This window comes from Pinus tabuliformis, chromosome 8 (genome assembly GCF_031772625.1).
Source record: "Pinus tabuliformis cultivar Carrire ecotype Pingquan chromosome 8, CPIR1, whole genome shotgun sequence".
NCBI lineage: Eukaryota > Viridiplantae > Streptophyta > Pinopsida > Pinales > Pinaceae > Pinus > Pinus tabuliformis.
In genome coordinates this window covers 532,364,213-532,384,394 of record NC_142294.1, presented here as the reverse complement: position 1 = coordinate 532,384,394, position 20,182 = coordinate 532,364,213, and positions in this window count along the sequence as shown.

Here is a 20,182-nt window from a genome sequence, read left to right as displayed (position 1 = left end):
AGACCAGAAAAAAAATGCCTTAACTGCTCTTTGGAATGTTGCAGGTGTAGTACATAATCCAAAAGGAAGTACTCGATAAGCATAAGTTCCCCATGGGCACGTAAAGGTAGTTTTATATTGGTCTTCTGGGGCTACTTGGATTTTATTATACCCACTAAAATCATCTAAGAATGAAAAATATTTTTTTCCTGAAAAGAAGTGGAAACTGATCTTTTAAACTGGCTTTATTCAATTCCCTATAGTCAATACACACTCTCCATTTTCCATTCTTTTTAGGAAAAATTACTAAGGGTGAAATCCACTGAATATCTGATATTGGATAGATGAAATTGACACTCAACAGTTTTTGTAGTTCCTCCTTAACAATTTCCCTTAGATTCGGATTCATTCTTCTTTGAGGTTGTCAAATTGGTTTGGAGTTTTCTTCAATATAGATATGATGTATACAAGTATTAGGATCAATTCCCTTCATGTCAGTATATTCCCATGCATAAGCAGAGGAATTTTCTTGTAACATCTTCATTAATACTTTCTTTTGAAATTCTCCCAAATTATTGTTGATATTCAAATTTTTTTCCTTGAAAGATTTTGATTGTAGAATTGCCAATTTTTTCCATAGAATGCAAGGATAGTTGATGAGATGATAAATATTAAATATTGTATTGTTCTCGAAAACCCTAACTAGATTCACAATATGATGAAGATTCATTATTTTCTATTAAAATGAAAATTTGATCTTCCTCATCTATTTGTGAAGTAGCAAATAGTGGTCTTATATCAATGTCATAATCTATCCATTTTTCATAATTTTCAGCCTCTATTGTTCTTTTTGCTGATGGATACAGTGTGAATTTTTTTGTTGGGCTCCCATCATAAATGAACATATCACCAGATCTACAACTTATAAAATCATCGGTTGTAGCTAGCCATGGTCTTCATAGAATCAATGGATGTCCTCTTAAGTTATTCTTGGGTGTTAAAATAATAAAATCGATAAGGTATTCCCAAAAATCTAAGGATACATATATATATATATATATATATATTCTAATACACCATCAGGTTTGATTATAGATCTATTTGCAAATTGTAACAGTGTAGGCGTATATTGAATATTAGAAAGTTTTAATGGATTCATAGTTTGTTTACTCATGATGTTTATAGCTGCTCCTAAATCAATCAATGTATTTGGGATCTCTACACCATTGATGTGTGTTTTCACAATGGGACTTCTTGGATCAAGATATTTTTGAATTGTTGTCTTACCCATCATGATATCTGCAATTTTTCCAACTAGTTGGATTATTTTGATTTCATTTTTTTTCCTTCCTGGTCTTTTTATGCTCAATTCCCTAATTGTCTTTGTGAAAATTGGTATTTCATTAATGACTTGTAGGAAAGGAATATTTATGCAAACATTCTTCAGTTCATATAACATGTCATAATTAGGGAATAAAATTTATTATTCTAACCCTTCATCAATTTTTAATCTCTCGAGAAAAGGTGGTTTTTATTTGAATGTGTTGGAGTAACTTGCTTTTGAGTTTTTTTTTTTTCATTAAGAGACTTCTCTTCTTCAGAGATCTTTCCTTTTTCACTTTCTTGAATAAAAAATGATGGGGAACTTTTTATAATATTCTACCAGATCTAAGTCAAACATTGTTTAGATCTAGTAGAGTTATCATGTAAGTTTGAATATTTTGTCCTTCCATATTGTAAACAGGTTGTGAGTTTTTATTATTGTTTGGATTTGCGAGCAGTTGGGCAAGAAATTGATTTGGTCTTTGAGGAAATGGTAATGAAATTTGTGGATTCAAATTGCGAGGTTGATTTTGTTGAGCGAGCTGAGGAAAATATTGTGGAGGAAAAGTAGGATATGATTGTTGAAATTGTGGAAATTGAGGATATTGAGGGTACTTTCCATAAGGAATTTTTCATCCTTATTACCAAGGTTGTGGCTAAGATTTCCAATGCATTGGGGAAGTCCAATTACTTTGTGATGATTGTGTAAATGGTTGAGTGTTAAAGCCTTAAGCTGTATTTGGTTGTGGATTCTGCCAAGGTCTTTTAGCAATAAAACAAAGAGGATCTACCTGATTTGGTACTCCTTCTTCTTGATAGATAGATTTAAGACCTGGTATTGAGGGACATTATTTGTATCATGATTTTCCGCACATACAACACAAGTTTCTACACTCTTTAAATCAAGAGGACATTCTCTCTAGGCATGTTTCTTTCTGCACTTAGGGGAAAAAATGGACAATGCAACATTTTCATCTTTTTGCTTGTTTTCTATTTTAAGGGCATCAATATGTTCACTAAGGCTCCCTAAAATATATGTTTTAAAATTATTAAGAAAATTTCCTAATTCTGCTCTACTTACTATCCCAATGGCAGATTTGTTAATCCTTGATAAAAGAGGATCTCTTGGATTTTTCCCGGTTCTTGCATTGCCTCTTGAAATGTGTATGCATAACTCACAAATTTCTCCTAGTGAAAACTGAGAAATGTCTCCCTTACCTATTAGATTGAGAAGATCAATCCACTCATCTCTAATGGATTTCAATCAAAGAGCTTTCTAAGTTTCCTCATCTAGATTATTCATTTTTTCCCTTTTAACATTATAAGCAAATATTTCAACGAAGTCTTCAAGATTTTCATCTTCTTTTTGTACCATTTTAAAAAATTCATCCTTAATATTATGAGGCATACAATAGTCCTTATATTTCTCTAAGAATGTAGTTTTCATTTGTTCCCATGTTCTTATGGAGTTTATTCCTAAACTCATAAACCATTTTAATGTTGCATCTTTAAGGGTTGCATGGGATAATTTCAACTTTTGAGCATCTTTTAGATAATCATATGATCTACACAAGACTTCAAAGTCAAAGAGAAATGTTTCAAGATCTTCACTCCTTAGTCCATGAAAGTTTGGAAGGATAGAGGGTGATATATTTTTCATTGTCACAATTGTATCTTCATCGAGGATAGGAAATCCAAAGGGTTTTGGACTTATATCTTCTCCTCTCCCTCTTCCTCTTCCACCTCCCCTATTTCCTCCTCTTCCTCCTCCAATCCTAGGTTGTTCACCATTCAAATTATGTACCTCTCCTTCCCCTTCTCCATCCATTGTATATTCTTCAGAATTAATATAGGTTTCTGGTTCCAAGATTGGGTTTTCAACTTCCTCTAGTTCCTTTGGTTATTCTATCAATGGTTTGTTAAAATAGGTTTATTCTTCCTCTTCTTCAGTAGGAACTTCCATCTCTTGAGCTAGAAGTTGTTCTCCAGTGAAGATAGGAAAATTACTCCTATTGTTGGGGATATGGGATCTTCTTCTTCTATTATGACTTCTATTGATGAATTTGGTGAATCTCTAGGCTGGATTTCTTATCTCAATACCTCAAGGAGTTTGTGTTTGCCTGCTATGGATGGAATTTGAGTTTGTGTGGGTGGTGTGGCATGATGAGGTCGTGGTAAGTGATGTTGTTGGAATTAAAATCTTTCCTCTACCTACAAATCTACCCCTAAAGCCTCTTTCCCTATGCATATCATATTTTTTTTTTGTTGTTGTTTTTTTATCCAAAAGAAATAAAGACTTATATTTACACTTCCCTGACAATGGCACCAAAATTTTTGTCAACTTAATTGTCTTAAAATGATGACATAAATTATCGACCGGAGTTGGTAAACTTGTGAAGTGCAAGTGCACAATATATGCTAGAAGCCTTTTTATTAAATTGGATTTATTAATTGATTGAGTTATTGGAAATGTGTCTTTAAGTTTGTATTCCTATTTCAAAATGAAATTAACGTTGCTATCTAGTGAAAATAAAATGATTGTGAATTTAAGGCAATATTTCTTACTTGAAAAAATGAAACCATAAAAAATTCACACTTGCAAAAATAAACTCGCACTTGTAGAATGAAAACTATATTAACTCACACTTGCTTCAAATTGAAAGTTCAAGAAGTAACTGCAAACAAACCACTCTTCTTTTGAAATTAAACTAAGAAAAAATTTGAATAAAAATGCTCTAAACAAAAAGCTTAAAGAAAACTATATACCCAAATCTATAGAGAGAAACATCTTTATGCTATGAAGTTGAAATGCTTTTTAATGAAACTCCAAAGAAATCACAAGGAAATCACTGGTATTTTGATGATTCAAATCAGCTTCAAAAACTATAAAAGAGAGTTGTAAAGCTACCTTAAGAAGATGATGAACATATGTGAAAATGCTACAACAAATAATAACAAAAAGGAAAATATACAAGTTAAAAACCCTCACTGTTTGCAAGGGCCCTCTACAAACAGGCAGTCTCAAGCTTCAACGAACAGTTAATTGTGCATCAAGTCTTCAAAGGCACCTCCATTAAATAAAAACACAGAGTTTCAAAATGATTAAAGTCACAAAATATTCGTTCACCGTTGTCGTTGGTTTTTTCCTACCTTACGATATTTATAAAACCCATTCAATAAATGTTTGAGGCTTTCATGCCTACTTTCGGCTAATAGAGTTCTAGTTCAAACTATCAAAATGATATTCCTAATTTTAGCTTCAAGAAAATAGTGATTCGCTCATGATTTGCTATTTGGCAAAGAAAATCGTGAAGCGTTTTCATCTCGGACTCATGCTCGCTTGTGCCAGCTACATGTTGACTTTTTCTTTTGACCACACGATTTAGGCTTTCTTCTAATGATTTGGTGTGGATAAACAGGAGGAGATTGTTAAGAGGATCAACCTATTCCTGCCCATATCTTTCTTTCCTTGAATGGCATCGCATACCCTATTCAACGATGGAATTGGCTGTAGAAACGGATGTTAGCTGCAAAATTGCACGAATTTGGTAGCCAATGAAAAATTTAACTTAATAATAACGAACATTTTTGAAATACAAAAAATAGGATAATTAATACCTTACTTATGCCAAAAACATGCAATTTGATGCCTATCAAGTCAAAAATAATGGTCAAGGAAAGGAAAATGAGTAAAGAAGAGTGTCAAGATGAAGAATTCATGAGGCTCTATAACAAGCATAACCAAAATTGTCCAATCCCTTGATAACCTTAAAGAGGCTGGAATGATTTTGTTTGAATCTGTTGGCCTTGCTAAGGCATTTGTGGAATAGTAATTTGAACAATAGGTATCCGTGGGATACTTTGGAATGATTGCCTAGAGGGATTTTGCATCATCCCTACATTGCGTTGACTAGTTGGTACTTGGGCCATGCCATATATAGGTTGATTCACTCACATATGAGGTATATACTAACCAATTGGCGGGGTTTGCAATGCACCTTGAAGAGGCATGGTAGGTGGGATTCAAGAGATCCTAGATACTAGTGGAATATGTTGTGTTGGAGATACAACCTAGACAAGTTGACTTACTTGAGATAAAACTTGGGTAGGTTGAGGCATAGTTTGAATAGGTGTGCAAGTGGGAACCTGGGGCATGACAAAATTAGGTTATGAAGTGGGAATTTGATTCAAAACCAAACAAAGCTGAACAGGAAAAGTAGGATTCCAAGAATCCATTCCAGGGAATGAAGGACTTGAACAGCATTGAGCAACCATTTGTGATATTTTATCATGAGATGGAGACATGAAAATAACAGGTTTCTCCCCTATAGGGGGATAAGGAGTATATGGAGGAAACTCGCCCCCAAGAGGAGTGTAACCAGTATAGGATGGCATAGGTTGTTGTAGATGTCCCAATTCACTAATATATGAACCATATTGTTGCTCCAAAGAAGTTTGGGGTGCAATAGGTGGAACAGATGGTGATATGCTATCAAAGAAGTGTTGGATAACATTCCAGATGAAGATGACAAGGTAGAAGTCCATGGACTAGTTGACACACTAGAAAAGGTTCCAGATAATGACTAGTAGCCAGGTGGCACTTACGTACCACCATAAAAATGGGTTTCTAGTAAAGTCACAAACATGGAGGTAGCTGCAACTTCAGTTGACTCACTCATAATAGAATATACAGGTTGAGAAATTGTCATTGACTCAATCATGGTTAAACTTCCCAAAGAATTATTTTGAGGGAAAATCAAAGGTGAGTTGAAATGACGGGTGCTAGGTGAAGGAACTTGTATGGGAGTATGAAAAGGATGAGATTGATAAATAGGAGTCCCTCTTAAATGGATATCAGACGAGGGTCAAGACTCTTCAGTAATTTCCTCAATTCTCAAGGGATCAACTGGAAGTACTTCTCCGTTGGGACCAAAATATGCAAGTTGTCGTTGGGTCGAAGGTAGAGGAAGAGAAAAAGAAGGCCTTAAAGTGGCGGGTTGGGTTAATTGAGGCTCCTCAAGTTGGATAACTTTAGTTTGTAATGTTTTTGAATTTGGAAATTCAAGTTCAATGACCTCAGGTAGTAAAGTTTCAAGGTTTTCAGTTTTTATTATGTTAGACTCACCAGCTGGTAAAGATATGATTTCGGAATTAGTACTTATGGGAAGTGATGATTCTAGTTGATTGATTTCATATGTAGTGCCAGAAGGGGAATCTTCTGAAATACTAATTTTGGTAATTTGTGTATTTTTATTCTTTTGATGACCAGGTGTTGCCTTTGGAGATAGAGGAGGCAATCTTTGCATTCTACGTGAATGATGAGATTGTTGAGGGTGTTCTTCCATGATGGTTTAATGAATTTTATAACTTTAACAACAATAAAAAAAATAAAAAAGGGGTAACTAGGAAGAAAGGGATTACTAAGTCACTTTGAAATGTGGAATATTGTTTCCAGTACATGCAGAAAATCTCCATGAATGTTGTGTTCGGTGTATCACAGTGGAAAAGGCGGCTGACTCGATTACCTATGGCAAGATAGAAACCTATAGGGGACTTCCAAAATATACATGGAAGTATGTGGAAGTGTTGTACATGGTAGTGTTTTCTAATGATAGGAAGTATTCTGATATAATTTTCATAAATGGAGCTTCATCCGATATACCCAAAGGTATGTGGAGAGCAGCTTGATATACCTATGTACATGGAATATCAACTATCCCCATAATATAACACAGACAATTAAAGACAACTCCAATGTTTGAATACATCGGAACATGTCTCTAGCCTACACCTCTATGTGTGTCGTTTTTGTTCTAAATGATCCTTCAATTGACTGAGTAAATTTTAGAAGTTGATCTTCAATTATGTTTCAGTTTCAAAGCTCGTGATAAGAGTTCACCTAAATCCTCTATGATGCAACTAGTATGGTAATAATGACTCTTTTATTTTCAATGAAGATCTATCTACAAGAGATAAGAAACATAGAATAATGTAGTAATCAATGATGCAGAAAACAAAGCTTCCTAAATATATATTGGCAATGCAATTGTTCCAATTCGAATTGAAAACCATATATGCAATGCAAATAATGAAAAAAAAAAACTTTTCTTTCCTCTTAATTTTCAAATGCAATGAAAACTAAGATGCAACTAGATCATTGATAAAATAAATCACACAGAATATGACTGTAATACAAATTTATTCAAGCTAGTCAACAATCAATCCCAAAAGACCTAATTGATAAGAAGGAAGAAAAATCAAAGAAATTTTCATCAAAGGCTAAGAAAATCAAATGCAAACACTATGACGGCTTTTCAGAGACACGAAAAAACTAAGAGACTCAAGAAAACTTTTTGGACCAAAGTAGGAACAAAGAGAAAGGAAAAGAAATTCAATATTTTTTCATTCTATAGGATCAATGCGGGTGTAGTATGGGCACCAAAGTGCAGCAACACACTTCCAAAGAAGAGAGATTCTGCTGCAGTGCTCTGTCACATAACAAAGAGTGTGTTGGGGCTAATTTGGTCAAAATACGACACAAGAAACCCTACCAAGCTCAAAAATGTGTTTTCTTAAGGTAAAATATTATCTAAATAAGTAAATTAAGGTCACTTTTAAAGGTGAAAAGATGTTAAGGCCAAGAAAACCACTAAGGGAAATCTCGATCCCCAGTATGGTTGTCAATTTGTTATATGGAAAATTCACTTCTATGGACAAAAATGAACTCCCTAGATCTAGTGGTCTGATCTAGAACAACAAAGAGAAAAAAGATATATGTTTTCCCTAAAGAAATTGAAATACAGAAAAGAGACCTACCTAGAATCTATAGTAAGTCCTCCTATCCTCCTTTGCTTGTAAGCTCCAACTCTAGCTCCTCACGCTATAAATGGAACCTACACAAATGACTAAAACAATCAAAGGAACTACAAAATCCACATAACATAATTAAATATCTATAATCAATGAGTAAACATGGAATTGAAATACATAAGCATCAACATGACACAAGTGTAGGAAAACATAGTGTTTTTTGTATTAATAAATAAAAGAGAAAGTTATAACCATATATAAATGTTGACTCTGTAGATGTCTCCCCAATTGTCTTGTCCTTCCTTTACCCAAAGAATATATTCACACTTAACCCTAATACATAAATGGATGGATTCGTTAAGCTCAAAGTAGCAACATGAGGGCACTAGCGATCTCCAAAAGCCAACCCAGAATTTATGGGAGTCAGTAAATTTATAGGGTGAAAGTGGTAGTTTACGATTTACCAATCTAGGCTTGAGATCCACATATGAGGGAGGATAAGCTCAAGGGATAAGAGATAAGGTTTCCAAGATAGGATCAGATAGGAATTTGATATCTCTATCCATGGGAAATGGTTAAAACCACTTTAGAAGGTTCTAGAAGAAGAAGATTCGAAAATATTTTTTAAATTTCCTTGAAATTCTAGAATCAATGCACTTGCATAATGGAGCAACTAGCATTGATACTCAGTTATGCAACTTGCATCCAACATAGATGGACAGGCATGCAAAGTGCACTCGGGCTAAAAACATGGTTTTTAAGTTGTGTAGAAATTCCTTGTAGATTTAAACTGCTTATGTAATATGCTAAAACAAAATACTTGAATCTACTCTACTCATTAGCAGAAACAATTAATCGATTGAGAAATCACAAAGCATATTAGAGAAAGAATTCAATCAACACGTTACATAATGATTTCCTAGGGAAATCCACAGCTAAAAACCCTTTCTATCTGTATATTGCATTAGTCAAAAAATATGAGAAGGTTACAATGATTTGCTCAAGCTGAGCAACCTCCACACTATATCTATATGTCTCACAGTTTCCTAGAAAAGCTTTGGTCAATACTTAACCAAATTTTGGCTTGCCCAAGTCCCTATTTCCTTGCATTATTTCCTTGGGAATTAGCCCCTATTAATTAGGGAAATTCCTCAATATGAATTATGCAATCCTCATAGGCCTTCCTCTAACTGAATGCACCACCCATATAATTTGGATGATTATACAACTAATAGTACATTTACCTTGAAATCCAATCTCAATTGGGTAACTCTCAGATTTGACATGCATGAGTTATTTATGAGTGAATCATCAGTTAACTGGTTGAACACATGAAGCAGAACCCCACTGTATGACCTCCTAATATTTCCTCCATCAATTTGAACTAGTTTAACTAATTTTAACTCGGTTAAACTGAATTTATTAATTACAACTCAAAATAAACTCAACTAGAGCTCCTATAAAGTAATAGAAACTCTACATGAATCTAGTTAGACCCTCAACTCGAATTAACTGAGACAAGTGAGACAAATTAACTTAGTTAACTCATACATGTTGTCTTGTGATGTGGAATTACAATTCTATTCCTAATTTAATCCAAGGACAAAATTAAATCATGATTTTCTTGTTGCATTTTCAACACTCCCTCTCAACAAGAAAGGGATTATTAGATACCCTAATGTTGCCTCTATGGAACTCAAATTTACCTTTTGAAAGTGCCTTAGTCAAGATATCTGCATCTTGTTCCTCTGTAGGAATGTACACCAACCACATGATTATGCTCTACACATAATCTCGTATATGGTGACACTAGATGTCGATATGATTGGACCGATCATGAAAAACTAGATTCTCATAGAGGTTAATACAACTCTGGTTGTCACAGTAAATCATTGTAGGATCCATCTACTAAACAAATAACCCAACAAGGATATTCCTTATCCAAATAGGCTCACAATCTACTTGATTAGCAGTCATGTTGTTGGGTCCCTATAATACTAGTGATTGCCCCATTAATATTGTAGTTATACCCCTTATTTATATTGTTGTGCCCCTATTACCCCCATGTTGTTATTTATGTGCCCCATAGAATCCCTCTATTGTTATTTTTGTGGCTTTATATTATTATTGTTAGGTCGGCTGGATTATATTGCGACTCCTTAGACTCCTATATATAGAAAGGAGGTTTTCTCATTTGTATCATCAAAGAATTGTTCATTTATGTAATGTAAAGGAGGTTTCCCCCTAGAAGAGGCTGAATTCTAAGGCGTTAATCTATCTTTTCTATCTTTTCTTGAGCTGGTTTCATAACATTTGGTATCAGAGCTTTGTATTCTAGGGTTTCGCTGCTCCAAACAGGTCATCGTGGAATTGTTTCTATAACGTTTTTTCTGTGACGTTTCAGAAGTCGCAAAAAAAACCCATTTGAGAAGAAATCTCGATTAACCTTGGATCTGAATTTCAGAGTTTTTTGCGTGATAGTTTCGGAGATATGATCTAAGAAAGTTGGTCTTTTTGCAGACTCCTGAATTACATTCAAAACAGGTGACCTGGGGAAAATCGTCATAACTTTCTCTCTGGGGATCGGATTGAAATTTCATAAGAAGGTACAGAAAGAGGATGGACTGTAGTTTCTTTTATGTGTGTTTCAGATTCAAAGGTTGAAACAGTGACTCGTGGCACGTCGTACAAGTTTTCTCTACTAAACAAGTCTAAAAGCAAGTCACTGTGGGAGATTTCACATAACTCTTCTTTGGAGAATCCAATTTGGGTCAAACTTGTGGCAATGTAAAGAGGACGCAGAAGGCTACTACAAATCGCAATTTTAGAACTGGATGATCTGAAATTACAGAGATACATCAAATTCCATATCAGGCTTCTATAAAGTGAAAAAAGGTGTGTAGTTTTTTATTTTTTATTTTTGTGTAAGCTTGGTTTAACGAAATTCAAAGGGCATAGTAAAGCATTATTATCGGTATCTGATGCCCCGAGGAAAGAAAATGCAAACACCTAGTAAGGAACCTGAAATCTCGAGCATGACTCATGAAGAAGAGGAAGAAATGCTACATGATATATCAAAATTACAAGAACAAGTGCAACAAATGTCACGCTCACAAAAGCTAACAGAAGCTAAGATAAGTGGCGTGGAATCTAAGATAAATGGTGTGGAATCTAAGATAAAGGGCATGGAAGCTAAGATGGATGATTTGAAGACAGATTTAAGGATAGATTTAAAGACAGACATGGCAGATTTGAAGACAAATTTGACAAATTTTCTACAAGAAATACTTACTAATGGTGAAAAGGTTGTAAAGGAAACTCATGATGTGAACAAAAGTAATGTTAATCATGATTCCATAGACGCTAATGTTGGATCGAAGACCCACCATATTCCAAAAATAGATATGAGGAAGTTTGATGGCAAGGATCCCGCCACATGGATATTACAAATGGAGTAGTTCTTCGATCTCAATAATGTGCAAAACACACAAAAGGTACGTATGGCAACTGTATATTTGGAACCAAATCAGTTTGTATGGTATCAATGGCTTTTCTCTCGTAAAAAAATTATCACTTGGGAAATTTTTATGGAAGAATTGATAGCACATTATGAAGATACAAAAAGAAACACTTTTTTAGCCAATTGATAAGTCTCAAACAAAAGTGTTCAGTAATGGAGCACATTGAGGAGTTCCAAAAATTGAACATAAGGGTAAAAGATATTCTAGAGGAGCATAGGATTGATGTGTTCATAGGGTCTTTAAAGGATAATATCCAATATGATGTTTGCCTTTGGGAACCTGATTCATTAGAGAAGGCATTCAGGTTAGCAAGAAAAATGGAAAGCAAAATTATGGCAACCAAGAAGCATACCACTCACAACTATAAAGACGGAAGTGTTTTTTCCCCTAGTCTTCCACAACCTATAAGGTTGACACCACAACAATTGGAAGAAAAAATAGCAAAAGGGCTTTGTTACAGTTGTGATAGCAAATACACTAAAGGTCATAAGTGTGCTGAGAAGAAATTATTCTACATAGATTGTGAAGAGGAAGAAGAAAAGGAGCAAGAAAGGTCAAAAGAAGAAGATATACTCCAGGAACAAAGCCTAGATGAAGAACAAATAAATCCAACCATATCTTGTAATGCATTGGCGGGAATTACCACTCCTCAAACCATCAAGATATAAGGACAAATCAAGAAGAAAAAGGTAATAGTGTTGATTGATTCAGGAAGCACCCACAATTTTATTCATTATAGGGTAGGAAAAGAATTGAATTGCTTCCTATATCCAGCACCAGAGTGTCAAGTGATGATTGCAAATGGAGGAACAATAAATTGCTCTGGAAGGTGCCATAATATCAAGCTATCCATGGAAGAATATGTATTGACTAGCCCAATGCTTTCCATTCCAATGGGAGGTGCTGATGTTGTACTAGGAGTCCAATGGCTACAATCCTTGGGTACACTAGCTTTTAATTTTCAAGAAATTTTCATCAAATTTTCTACGGAAGGAAAGGAAGTTGAATTAAGGGGTATTGGAGGGAAACTAGGAAAGATAATCAACTCTAATGGTATGACAAAGCTTCTAAAGAAGGAGCAAAGAGGTGTAATTGCACAATTATGTTCGCTAGATGTTTCCACATCGGAATCATCTATTTCTCCAGATCTCCAAAAAGTCCTGGACAATCATTCCAAGTTATTTGAGACTCCCAAAGGTCTACCACCTATGCGTGATCATGATCATGCTATTCATCTGATTCCAGGAAGTGTTCCTCCAAACATTAGGCCGTACAGATATCCCTATGTCCAAAAACGTGAAATTGAACGTATGGTTGCAGAAATGCTAGAGGCTGGTATAATTCAACCAAGTCAAAGTTCTTTCTCTGCTCCAGTAGTATTGGTGCACAAGAAGGATGGATCATGGCGCATGTTTCCGTATTATAGGGAGGTCAACAAGCTTACTATTAAAGATAAGTTCCCCATTCCTGTCATTGATGAATTACTGGATAAATTGCATGGATCAATTTACTTCACCAAGTTGGATCTTCGTTCGGGATATCATCAAATCAGAATGAAGATTGAAGACATTCCGAAAACGGCATTTAGAACTCATGAGGGTCATTATGAATTTTTGGTCATGCCTTTTGGCCTTACTAATGCACCTTCAACATTTCAAGGTTTGATGAATTCAATTTTCAAACCATTCCTTAGAAAATTTGTGTTAGTATTCTTTGATGATATACTAATCTACAACAAGTCTTAGAAGGATCATGTTGAACATGTTGACAGGGTGCTACAACTATTGGAGGAGAAACAATTATATGCAAAAAGATCCAAATGTTTCTTTGGAGTCCAGGAGGTGGAATATTTGGGTCATATTGTATCTCATGAAGGAGTTAAGGTAGACCCTAGCAAAATTAAAGCCATTAAGGAATGGAAAATCCCCACATCCATAAAGCATCTGCGAGGATTTCTTGGGTTGACAAGGTATTATCACAAGTTTGTTAAGAATTATGGGAGAATAGCAGCACCTCTAACAACATTATTGAAGAAAGACGCATTTTCATGGACTCCGGAAGCAACAAAGGCCTTTGAACATCTTAAAGAGGCAATGTGCCAAGCACCGGTCTTAGCTACACCGGGCTTCACAAAAACCTTTATTATGGAATGTGATGCTTCAGGAAATGGAATTGGTGCTGTTCTAATGCAAGATGAAAGACCCATTGCTTTTGAAAGTCGTCCAATCAAGGGAAAGTTTTTAGGCAAAGCTATTTATGAGAAGGAAATGTTGGCAATACTCCATGCACTTAAGAAATGGCGACCCTACGTAATGGGAAGACACTTCAAGGTAAAAACGGATCATGATTTTAAATACTTTTTAGAACAAAGATTATCCTCTTATGAGCAACAAAAGTGGGTCACAAAGATGTTGGGTTATGACTTTGAAATCATCTACAAAAAAGAGAAGCAAAATGTGGTGGTAGATGCACTCTCAAGAAAGGATGAGGATGTGGAAGCATTGTTGTGCGCCATTTCTATTATCCAACCAGATTGGATAAACGAAGCAAGGGAGGAATGGAAGAATGATGAAGAAGTGTGGGCACTTATTCGAAAGATAAAACAAGATTCTAGTACGTCTGATACATTTAGCTCGCAAAATGATTCATTATGGTACAAAGATCGCTTATACCTCTATAAGAATTCCCAGCTAAAACAAAAGATTCTTATGGAATTGCACACTTCTCCCTTAGGAGGGCACTCAGGATTTTTAAAAACTTACCACAGGGTTAAGAAGGAATTTTTTTGGGATGGCCTTAAATCAGATATTCAAAAGTTTGTGGCAGAATGTTTGGTTTTCCAACAAAATAAAGTTGAAACAATTAAGACACCGGGTCTATTACAACCTTTATCCATTCCAAGCCAACGTTGGGAGGAGGTTTCAATGGATTTTATCTCAGGTTTACCCAAGTCTGAGGGAAAGAGTGTCATCATGGTGGTAGTTGATAGACATACCAAGTATGCACATTTTTGTGCATTATCACATCCATTTAAAGCCAGTACAGTTTCTACTGCATTTATGGAAACAATTCAAAAGCTACATGGAAACCCAAAGATTATTGTAAGTGACAGAGATCCCATTTTCAGTGGAAGTGTGGTTTAGTTGGTCGAGTAATTTGATGAGTACTCATACATGTCATTGATAGAGGATATAGTATTACTTGTATGAGCATGTATCTTTGTTTTCAATTATTAATATAAATAAGAGGTTGTTGTTTTAGATCCCTTTGTGTTAGGTATTTTTGATTGAAAGCATTTTAATTAGAACACTAAAATGTGTCAGATCTATTAAAAAAATGGCGTTTGGGATATTACATTCCATGGGCTTATGTTGTAAAATATTTTAGTGGAAATGAAAAGATAAAATGTTCTTGGTGTGTTAAATTTAAGAGAGACACTCCATTTTCTAAAGAGGGAAGTACCACTCTTCAAGTTAGTGTGTTGGTTCGCCATGTAGAATAAAAAAATCATAATTTTTCTTTACAAATTTTGGAAGGATAAAGCAAATGGAGTAATCTTCCAATCACTAAACACATAGAACTAATGTTAGACGTTGAGGAGGAGAGAAATATATCAATGATTGAAAACATGTACTTCGTTGTTATACATGATTTATCTTTAGAAATGTATCAGTCAATATGTGACTTGAACAGGTATAAATGTGCTCCAAACATGCCTTTATCAAATGAATATTTTGAATACACAAACACGACATCATGAAAATAATTTCTTCAAGCTACTAATGTGGTGCATTTGAAACATTTAAAAGATACGATATTACATAGCCCATTTTAGTCAATTCTAGTTGATGAAAGCATTGATCAAACTATGAAACACCATTTGATTGTTTATATTACATATTTGACAAATGGAGGAAGAGGTCAATGTGTAACAAAGTTTATATATTTGCTTCATATAAAGGATGGAACAACTTAGTGGATATATGATGCTCTAAAAACTCTTTTAGTAGAGATGGATTTATCTTTGAAGAAGTTAGTTGGTTTTGGCTCAGATGGTGCATTTGCCATGAGGGGTATTCATGAAGGTTTATCTTTTAAGCTTCGTCAAGATGCTCCTAATTTATTAGATATCAATTGCATAGCTCATAGAGAATCATTAACTACAAATGATGTTTCATCTCATTTTCTAGAGTTGTAATATATTGACAAATTTGCAAACAAAGTTTATTCATGGCTTGGGAAATTAACAAAAAGACATGGAGAATTGAAAGAGCTAATGGGATCATTTCAAATCACTAAGCTAGAGGTCTTACAAATTCATCAAGTTAGATGGCTTTCTAGAGGAAATGTCATGGAAAGACTTTTTAAACTAATGTGTGCTTTGTTAAAAGATTGGGAATCAGGGGAGAAAAATATGTATGAGTTGGCAACAATATTGCAAGTGCAATTTTTCATCCATCTTCTTGCAGATGTTTTAATTGAATTAAATAAGTTGAATAATAAGTTTCAAGAGGATCATGCTGATATTACATCTATTGGCACTACTCTAGATGTTTCTATCAACATGTTTCACAAACAAATTTTAGGAAGCAGATTTAGGGCAAGTGCAATCCACATATCCTCTTTTCTAATTAAAGCACAAGGGGGAACCCTTGAATTTGTGGATAACACAGGTATGGTACATTTACATCCATTGAGGTTTGAAAGTTTGCCAAAGATGCAAACATCAAGGACAATAGATGATTGTATTCTTTTGGGAAAATGTTTTGTTATGAAGATGATTGAATCTCTAGATAGGACTCCCAAACTAAAAGATGGTTGAAATGTTTATGTCAAAAATTTAGTGTTGGGGAATCACCTATTGTAGATATTGCTAGATGTTTGGGTGAAATGGATGAATTTATTTGTACTATTTATAAATCATACCCCTAAAAACATATGTTTGGAGCATGAGATCTATGTGGAGATGAACCTAAATGGTATGAAGATTTTCCATATTTGATGCAATTATAGCAAACAATTCTTGTTATTCCAACAAGCACAACAGTGTGTGAAAGAGGCTTCTCAAAATTAAATGAGATTAAAAACAATGATAAATCAAGACTTTCATTGGAGACGCTAGATATGTTGATGTTCCTCTCTTTTAGTGCACCTCATGCTCTAAATGAGGTAGATTGGAATGTTATTTATGATGTATGGAAACAAATGAAAAGTAGAAAGCCTCTCTCATTGGGAAAATAGATTGAAATTTTCAATGATGTAAGTCCAAATATTTTTGAAAATCATATAATGAATGAAAGAAACATTTTCTTAGTTGTTTTTTAAATAAAATTTGAGAAAATCCTTTCTTTATTCACTAGTTTTATTGAAATTTTGGGGTATTTTGATGTAATCACGATCTAATTTTTTCAAGGTGTACAGGTTTAGAAGGGAATTACTTTATTTATGCACCTTTTTAATGAAGGGTTTATTTACTTTACACTTGTCAATTGAAGTACAATTTTTTTAACCTTTCATCCTTGAAAAGTTAGATGAATATATACTCTTCCAAATGAAATTGATACCAGTCCTTCAAATTTGATCACTCTCATCTTTATGAAAAAAACAAAATGAAACCACTTTTCTAACCATTGGGACCATTATGACACCATTATGACATCAGATCACTGAGTGTCCTTGTCATCTTTATTAAAAAAAACAAAATGAAACCACTTTTCTGACCATTGGGACCATTATGACATCCAATCAAATTTGATCACTCTCATCTTTATGAAAAAAACAAAATGAAACCACTTTTTTTACCATTGAGACCATTATGACATCAGATCACTCAGTGTGCTTGTCATCTTTATTAAAAAACAAAATAAAACCACTTTTCTAACCATTGGGACTGTTAGCCCCTGAGGTAGAGGGCTGCTATTTTTAGTAGAAATGTCCCCTGTTTTAGCTCCAACGGCCACATCTCCTCTTGCTCCGCTTTGGCCATAAGCCGTGTTAGCCCTGAGGTGCTGATCCAAACAGATCCAAAATGGATCCAAGAACTCTCTAAGTCTTTAAAAAATCGTTTAAAATATCAAAATAATCACAAGAGAAAACCCTCCAAAAGGCGGAAACACACTATCAGGAAACGAAAACATAGAGAAAACAGTGAAAAACAGAGCAGTGGAGGCTTAAACTATGAATGCACAGCAGCCGTTAGATTTGGCCTGTCAATGGTCCAGATCTGATCAGAAAATCTCAATCGGCCAGCGCAACGGAGTGCTCACCAAAATGGCCCGGGGTTATCGCGATATGCGATTGTGATCACTCGCATCGCAATATCGCATCGAAGTTTCACAGAGGAGCGAGATATGTATATATATGTGATGCGATAAAACCCAGACCCAAAGAGGTTTGGGAATGAAAATGTATATTGTTTCAAGTCTGGAGGAAGCCATTGTTTCGCTATTTTCAATGTTTTAAACGTATTTCCAAAATACAAAAGGGAGCCTTGGAACAAGGCCGAAGCGACTTGCGATAATGATTAAGGACGGACCCGATAGGAGAATAGACCAAATTTAATGACTTTTTAAGTCTAGATGAATCGTGTTTGCAGTGGATCTTCACAGTTTAAACGTGTTTCTTTGTGTAAAATAGAAAGCAACCGTTTCAGGGATTTCAAAGGCTAGATGCACTCATCTAGACAGAGGCTGGGACACAGAGGTCCGGGAGACAGATGGCCGAAAGGGGAAAAGCCACAGCACGATGTAGCCGAACCAATAGAAGTGATCATGGAGCATCGTTGGCACGAGTGAGCCACCTGACAGCGCAGCGAATTTACCAGAAATTGGTTACTATGTTGTTAGAAAAAGAAACCTCTAAGCTCATGTATGTCGAGTTATGGCATCAAGTGGTTAAAAAGACACAGGGGATAGATTAAGACACCTCGAGCCTCAGAGAGCCCGAGGGCATTGTAAAAAGGATATAAATGGCTGAAAGTTAAAGGTATTAGAGGTTCAACTTTTGGAGACTATGGATACTCTTTTCCTCTTAGCGTCTCATCTTGCAAGCTTCTTTTGTTGTTACATGTTCAATTTCCATATTCTCCTCTGTTCTAAGCTTGCACTTGAATAGGTTATTCATGTTTTTCTTCTGTGTCTAATGCTAGATAACTGTCATCTTATCTTTGCGTTGATAAATTAGATTTGCAAGCTTCATTTACTTTCTGTAGCTAGCCATTCATATATGTTTATGTATGCATCTGCTGGTACAATCAATATTCTCCATCTATCCATTCAATCTATAAACTATTGAGCATTAGTGGTCTAAATCCCTGTCAAACTGAGCGTGTTCATGCATGTCTGGAGTGAAAACAGAGTTGAAACAGTCATCTGTCTTGATCATTATGAAACCACTTTTTTTACCATTGAGACCACATGACATCATATCACTCAGTGTGCTTGCCATCTTTATTAAAAAACAAAATAAAACCACTTTTATAACCATTGGGACTCTTAGCCCCTGAGGTAGAGGGCTATTATTTTTAGTAGAAATGTCCCCTGTTTTAGCTCCAACGACCACATCTCCTCTTGCTCCACTTTGGCCATAAGCCGTGTTACCCTTGAGGCGCTGATCCAAACAGATCCAAAATGGATCCAGGAACTCTCTAAGTCTTTAAAAAATCATTTAAAAGATCAAAATAATCACAAGAGAAAACCCTTCAAAAGGTGGAATCACACTATCAGGAAACGAAAACATAGAGAAAATAGTGAAAAATAGAGCAGCGGAGGCTTAAACTATGAATGCACAGCAACCGTCATATCTGGCCTGTCAATGGTTCAGATCTGATTAGAAAATCATAATCGGCCAATGCAATAGAGTGCTCATCAAACGGCTCGAGGTTATCGCGATATGTGATTGTGATCACTCGCATCGCAATATTGCGTTGAAGTTTCACAGAGGAGTGAGATATGTATATATATGCGATGCGATAAAACCTAGACCCGAAGAGGTTTGGGAATGAAAATGTATATTGTTTCAAGTTCGGAGGAAGCCATTGTTTCGTTATTTTCAATGTTTTAAGTGTATTTCCAAAATACAAAAGGGAGCCTTGGAACAAGGCCGAAGCGACTTGCGACAATGATTAAGGACAGACCCGATAGGAGAATAGACCAAATTTAAGGAACTTTGGAGTTCAGATGAATAGTGTTTGCAGTAGATCTTCACAGTTTAAACGTGTTTCTCTGTGTAAAACAGAAAGCAACCGTTTCAGGGATTTCAAAGGCTAGATGCACTCATCTGGACAAAGGCTAGGAGACAGAGGTCCGGGAGACAGATGGCCAAAAGGGGAAAATCCATAGCACGATGCAGCTGAACCAATAGAAGTCATCATGGAGCATCATTGGCACGAGCGAGCCACCTGACAACGCAGCAAATTTACCAGAAATTGGTTACTATGTTGTTAGAAAAAGAGACCTCTGAGCTCATGTATGTCGAGTTATGGCATCAAGTCATTAAAAAGACACAGGGGATAGATTAAGACACCTTGAGCCTTAGAGAGCCCGAGGGTA